The sequence below is a fragment of the Gracilinanus agilis genome, chromosome 5 (assembly GCF_016433145.1).
Source record: "Gracilinanus agilis isolate LMUSP501 chromosome 5, AgileGrace, whole genome shotgun sequence".
NCBI lineage: Eukaryota > Metazoa > Chordata > Mammalia > Didelphimorphia > Didelphidae > Gracilinanus > Gracilinanus agilis.
The window spans coordinates 171,049,166-171,056,494 of NC_058134.1; the positions used below are offsets into that span (position 1 = coordinate 171,049,166).

Below are 7,329 nucleotides of genomic sequence, written 5' to 3' on the forward strand. Positions count from 1 at the left end.
AATAACTTACAGAGGTATTCAAACAAAACATTAAAAATTTTTAGAGTACATCGAACCCAAATTCCTGTGTATTCCTTCTTGAATCCTAAGAAACTGTCATCTAGCTTCTGGTGATAATGAGCTCCTCACTTCCTGAAATAGACAGCAGCTCTACTTCTGGCCAGTTCTACAAATCAACAAGATCTAACCTTTTTGTAAAACATTTCCCCAGATTAAAATTTTTAGAAGTAACTGGAAAATATTTAACAAAATGAATAAAAATATAGAAAGCATAGATATTTTAAAAATACACCTCCTCTAAGTCATGACTAAAAATCACCTTCAGGTCCAGTCAATTATCCTACAAATTGCAGGACCTTGGTCACAAGGGGCATGACCTTGGTCACAAGGGGCATGGGATTAAAGAACATAGTAGGTACTGAGAAGATTTATTTTGAATATACTGGATGACTTCTATTTCTGACTTGAATTGAGGCTCAAATTTGTTCCTCAGACCTCTTTACTCATTCTTTTGTTCTTAGCCTGTGGGACAGAATTTTATGTGTATTCTCAGAATGAGAATTTAGCTTATAAAAAGCAGTTCGTTACCTTTTTGTTGGTTGAGGACTCCAGCAGAGGCTTGGGATGGAGACTGATGAACTGATGAAGGACGGAAGGGCAATGAACAGATCAGTTGCTTCCCTTGCCACTTGTGAGTTGAGGTTGGAAACACAGGTGTTTGGATTTGTGGGATAAAGCCTGGGGGGTACGGGGACTGGCCTGAAAGGGGAGGGAGGAGGAACCTTGTGTATATATTGACTGCTTGCTGCCTAGACGGTAGGCATTTTTTAGCCCATCAACGGCGCACTCTCTATTACAAAGGGGAATAAACAACTGCCTCTTTTTACTCCTACCTTCTGACTGATTTTGTTTGAGTGAGTGAAGTACTTGTCATCAATTTTTATTCCACACACTAGCAAATTCAAGGACTGCCCCACCCTAAAGTACCTTCTATAGTAGGGTGATAGGAAAGTGAGATTTTGAGTTCTATCTGGCCCAGTAAATAAAAACTAGCTCCGGACAGAAGCAAGAAGCAGAGTCCTTCACTCTACATTGCAGTAAATGCAACTTAACAGGCTTAGTTGTCTGAATAGGGAACGTGATTTTCCATCATCAAGGAAGGAATCGGGGAGGGATTGAGAGAATGATGAACCACCTCTCATTGGCTATTCACCAATCTGAGGATGTCTAGGGGAAGGTTTGAATAAGCTTTCAAAATTGTATTTAATGATCCATAAGGAATTTCTTGGTCAATAGTTACCGAATCATTTGACCAAATTAGTTTATATGGCTGATCAATTAATAAATTAAATTAATATCTCAAACTCTACTTGTCAGTATTTTTGGTTGTCATTGTAATTATCGGATGTTCAAAATGACTCATCACCACTATTAGCAAAACAGCTCAAAGTAACTCAGGAGGTCAAGCAGGCTTTTCTTCATTTAGGAGAGGGACCATTTATTTTTAACTTAATATTTTGGAGTGATTAATTTCCTCCTTCAGTTCAATTTACAGATAAGAAAACTGAGGTAAACAGGGTTAAGTGACTTGCCCAGAATCACACTGCTAGGAAATGTCTGAGGCCAGGCTTGAACTCAGGAAGATGAGTCTTCCTCATTCTAAGCCCAGAGCTCTATTCACTGTACCACCTAGCTGCCCTGATTGGGGAGAGCTTTTAATAATAGGAGTTTGTATTTTATTTTAGAACCAGTAGGGAACCCTTGGAGATTTCTGAGGAAATCAGCCAGTCAGATCATATAATTTGGTAGAAGACAGATTGGAAAGAGACAAGCTGGAGGCAGGGAGAGAAGCCAGGACTATCATTATCATTCTTTCTTCTGGCTATGTGGTAAACATTCCTAGAAATTTTAAGAGTCAGATATATCTCTTCTTATTTCCACTGGAATGTGAAGAGAAATTCATACTATTCCTTAATTTTTTTCTTTTTTTAAACCCTTACCTTCCATCTTAGAATCAATACTGTGTATTGGTTTCAAGGCAGAAAAGTGGTAAGGGCTAGGCAATGGGTAACTTGCTCAGGGTCACACAGCTAGGAAGTGTCTGAGGCCAGATTTAAACCCAGGACCTCCTATCTCAAGGCCTGGCTCTCAATCCACTGAGCCATCCAGCTGCCCCCTCCTTTATTTTCAAAGAACCCATTGGTGGCCTAGCAGTACCAGATCTAAAACTGTACTATAAAGCAGTGGTCATCAAAACAATATGGTACTGGTTAAGAGACAGAAGGGAAGATCAGTGGAATAGTCTTGGGGTAAGTGACCCCAGCAAGACCATCTATGATAAACCCAAAGAGCCCAGCTTTGGGGACAAAAACCCACTATTTGACAAAAACTGCTGGGAAAACTGGAAAACAGTATGGGCGAGATTGGGTTTAGATTAGCATCTCACACCCAACACCAAGATAAATTCAGAATGGGTGAATGACTTGAATATAAAGAAGGAAACTATAAACAAATTAGGTGAACACAGAATAGAATACTTGTCAGATCTTTGGGAAAAATTTTAAGACCAAGCAAGAGTTAGAAAAAATTACAAAATGTAAAATAAATAATTTTGATTACATTAAATTAAAAAGGTTTTGTACAAACAAAACCAATACAACCAAAATTAGAAGGGAAGCAACAGATTGGAAAAAAAAATCTTTATAACAAAAAACTCTGACAAAGGTCTGATTACTCAAATATAGAAGGAGCTAAATCAATTGTACAAAAAAAAAAATCAAGCTATTCCCCAATTGATAAATGGGCAAGGGACATAAATGGGCAATTTTCAGATAAAGAAATCAAAACTATCAATAAGCACATGAAAAGGTGTTCTATATCTCTTATAATTAGAGAAATGCAAATCAAAACAACTCTGAGATATGTTATGAGGAGGAGTATAGATGAGTATAGGTACCACCTCATACCTACCAGATTAACTAACATGACAGCAAAGGAAAGTAATAAATGTTGGAGGGGATGTGGCCAAATTGGGACATTAATGCATTGCTGGTGGAGTTGTAAATTGATCCAGCCATTCTGGATGGCAATTTGGAACTATGTCCAGGCTTTAAAAGACTGTCTGACCTTTGACCCAGCCATACCACTGCTGGGTTTATACCCTAAAGAGATGATAGGGAAAAAGAACTGTACAAAAATATTTATAGCCGAGCTCTTTGTTGTGGCAAAAAATTGGAAAATGAGGGGATGTCCTTCAACTGGGGAATGGCTGAACAAACTGTGGTCTCTGTTGGTGATGGAATACTATTGTGCTCAAAGTTAATAATGAACTGGAGGAATTCCATGTGAACTGGAATGACCTCCAGGGACTGATGTGGAGTGAAAGGAGCAGAACCAGGAGAACATTATACACAGAGACGGATACCCTGTGGCATAATTGAATGTAATGGACTCCTCTACTAGCAGCAATGCAATGATCCAGGACAATTCTGAGGGACTTATGAGAAAGAACACTATCCACATTCAGAGGAAGAACTGTAGGAGTAGAAACACAGAAGAAAACAACTGCTTGAACACCTGAGTTGATGCAGACATGATTGGGGATGTAGACCGGAAAGGACCACACCAATGTAACTATCAATAACATGGAAATAGGTCTTGATCAATGATACATGTAAAACCCAGTGGAATTGTGTGGCAATTGTGGGTGGAGAGGGGGATTTAGAGGGGAGGGAAAGAATATGAATCATGTAACCATGGAAAAATAGTCTAAATTAATTAATGAAATAAATTTTTTCAATAAAAACTTTTTTAAAAAAATCAAAGAACCCATTGGATGCTTAAGATTATAACTCTGAAAGGGTTTTTTGGGAAGAGGCTATGGGAGAGGTATCTACTATTCCATTCTTAGAATTAACCTCTTAATGGAGGACTGTATAGGGGCATAACATACAAACATCTTCAAGGAATCAAATTGCTATTGCTCCTCTCAAAAAAAAAATTACTTGGCAAACTTATCTGCCAAGATGCTATTCCCAGTAAAAAGTAAATAAAACTGTTTTTTTTCTTTTTTGTCCACAGTACCCAGCACAGTGCTTTGAGCATATCCAATTAATCAGCTGCCAAGTCTTGTCTGTTCAGCCACCACATCTCTCACATCCATCCCCTTTTCTCTGCTCAGATGACCTGGCTGGACAGGTGAAACATCCTTTTCATGTTCCTCCTTGTATCCAGCTTCTCCTTTCTTCATTTTACTTCTCAACATCCACACTAACCCCTGCCTCTATGTAATTTCATTTTTCCTTAAAAGATACTGAGGCCATACCGGATGCTTGGCTGGGTGAAGATGATATCACTTCTGATGCCCTGAGATCTCTCAGGAGCTCTCTGATGCTTGGCTGGCCACAATGAGCAATTTAGGAGAGGGAGTAGCACTCCGTAAATTTTGTGGTAACTGCTGAATGGCCTGCAAGTGTTCATTTTGTTCTGACATTGAACCTAAACTATCAGGAGAGTGGCTTGAGTCAGACCCAGCCTAGAATACCATGTCCCTCCTCTGCTCAAGAAACCTCAGTGCCTTACTATCAACTCTAGAATCAAATTTAAGTTTCTTTGGATCCAACTTGCCTTTCCAGGCTTATTATACATTACTTCCTTTTACAAACTCTATGGTTCAGTCAAACTGTCTTTTTTGGTCTTCCTTATGTAGGACTTTCCATCTCCCATGTTAGGATTTTTGTGCAGACTGACCTCCATCCCTTCTCACTCTGCCTCAGAATCATTTCCTCCAAAGCTCAGCTCAAGGGCCATCTCCAGTGATCCCAGATTTAGAGCTACTAGGAATCTTGAAGACTATTCAGTGTAACCCTCTTGTTTTTATAAATGAGGAAACTGAAGTCTAAAGTCGTTACACAGGTAACAGTAAATAACCATGATTCAAACTCAGTTTCTCTGACTCCAAATTTAACTCTCTTTCCATCTTACCAAGTGCTACCTCCTACACAAGGTCTTTCCCTAGTTTGAATCACTGCTAGTATCTTTCTCCCCAAACTAACTTGTATTAAAAATTGTATATATTTATTTTACATATATGTATATACATATTTATTAAGACATACATATATATTCATAGCTATTTATAGCCATATATATAACTATGGGAATTCCAAAAGCTTAGTGCAGTTGTAAGCTATTAACATTTAAAGCACTAAGATTTTGAGGATATTGTATATGTACATGTATATGCACACAACATACATATACATGTATGTAGTCTGTATATACAGAAAAACAGATGGATAAAGACTGATAGCCTCTAACATGAGACATTTCTTTATTCTCTAAAGATTCCAAAGTAGAACTGCTTTATATGACCAGCATAAGTGTATTACATATAGATAGTGCATTTTCTTTCTCTATGGGGTGTGTATGTATTTATGTGCATATGTAAATATATATACATAATACTTGCATGTTGTCTTCTTGTATAGAATATAAATGATTTCAATTTTTGTCCATATTGATATGTCTTTAGTATTAGCATATGACACAGTGCTAGTACATAAATAAATGCCTGAATTGTTTTTTTTTTTAAACCCCTATCTTTTGTCTTAGATTTGATAAGTTCTAAAATTCCAATAAGAGCGGTATGGGCTAGGCAATTGGTGTTAAGTGACTTGACCGGGGACATACAGCTATTTAGTGTCTGAGGCCACATTTGAACCCAGGACCAGTATACTGTCTCCAGTCCTGGCTCTCTATCCACTGAGCCGCCTAGTTGCCCCAATTGTTCATTTTTGTATTTAACTGGATTCACTTAATTGGTGATACTCTTTACACTTATGGTCTACAAAAGAAATTCTTTTATTTTGCTTTTACCTAAAGTGGCCTCATCAGAGAAATCCGAAAGAATCTTCACGGGACAAACTGAATACCATTATTGTCTTCTGGGCTGCACATTAAAAACAAAGTTCCCTTGTTTATTCAGGCTTATGACAGTAGTGTGCTTTTTGAGCATCCCGGTTAGAACTCTCTAGCACAATCCGTACTAGACAGTGACTTGCAGACAGACCCTTGGCTTTCAGGTTTTAGATGTCCTCCTCACTCCCACCCGCAGGGTCCCTGGCTCTGAAAGGCGACCTTTTATTTACTAAGATCAGCATCGCCTTACCTTTCCACGGCTGATTACTCTCATTTCATCTCACGACATTTTTGCGGTTAGTAGGGCAGCAAGCAGTCCACTTTACAGGGAAAGCTCACCCCGGAAGTGGCTCTTCAGATTTCTAGGGGAGTGAGGGCCTTTCCAACACCATTCCTCCCCCAGCCCCTGGGACGCTTCCCTTGGATCACGTTTTGCTTTCCCTCCATTCCTGAGCAGTCCAATCCAATTAGGGGGGTCCCGGTCCACCGAAGCTCCTCGACCCTCCCGGATTGGCCCCAGACACAGAGCGGACAGTGAGTCCCCGACCAGAGAGTGCGGGGGCCCGAGCCTCGCCAGGATCGGTACTATACCGGCATCTCCCTCACCTCGAGGCCGGCGGGCTGAGGCCGGACTTCACAGTCCCTAAGACGGAGGTTACCCCCGGCCCCCATCCCGGCCCCAGACCCTCAGCCCGAAAGATTTTCGCTTTCCTAAAATTAAGGAGACTCAGAAGCGCAAAGGACATATAGGGTCACCATTCCTCGGTACAGGGGAGGCGGCAGGTGAAATGACAAGGCCAAGGTCACGCAGTAGGAAGCGGAGGTCGAGGGATTTGAGCCCTGGACAACGAGTCCAGGGCTCTTCTTGCGACCCTAGGGCTCCCCCCGGGGCCCTCCGCACCGGCGCCTCAGGGACAGGGTCAGTCCCAGACGGGCCTTCATTTCGAAGGTGGACAGGTAGCCCTGCCCTCTCTCCGCTTACCAGCGCATTCGCTGTCCTACGTGCAGCTCCCCCGGGTCACAGCTTCCTCGGTCACATCCCCGAGGGCCTGAGGGTGGAGGCAAACTAGAGACACCGCCCACCAGGCCCCAGGCGGGCGAGGGCACAGGGTAGGGCCGGGTGCGCCAGCAGAGCCGAGTTTGTTGTGGAGCCCCTGGCCCCGCCCCGAGCCGCTCAGGTGACCGGCCGGAGCCCGCCCCCGCCCCGCCAGGGGAATTTCCCCGGCTCCTCCCATACCAACGCCTCCCCTCTCCTCTTCCACCCTCCTCTGGGGGGGTTCTCGTCCTCTGGTTCCGATCTCCTCCCCGGCAGCGGCGTGTGGTGGAGGCGCTGTGGGCGTGTGTAAGATCTGGAGAGGGAGAAGTAGGGGAGCCTGGAGGCACCGCCCCGTTGAGCGGGATGGCCTTGCT

At 42.2% G+C, this 7,329-nt stretch overlaps 1 protein-coding gene across 2 annotated transcripts in view; it reads right to left on the bottom strand.

The window, feature by feature from the left end:
• OPTN (optineurin) overlaps positions 1–7,014 on the bottom strand; it is a 43,972-nt gene extending 36,958 nt beyond the window's left edge. For both annotated transcript variants that reach the window (XM_044677464.1, XM_044677462.1), the window contains exon 1: positions 6,902–7,014. The gene's annotated coding sequence lies outside the window, so the exon portion shown is untranslated. The remainder of the gene's footprint in view (positions 1–6,901) is intronic.
• Positions 7,015–7,329: the final 315 nt, after the last annotated feature.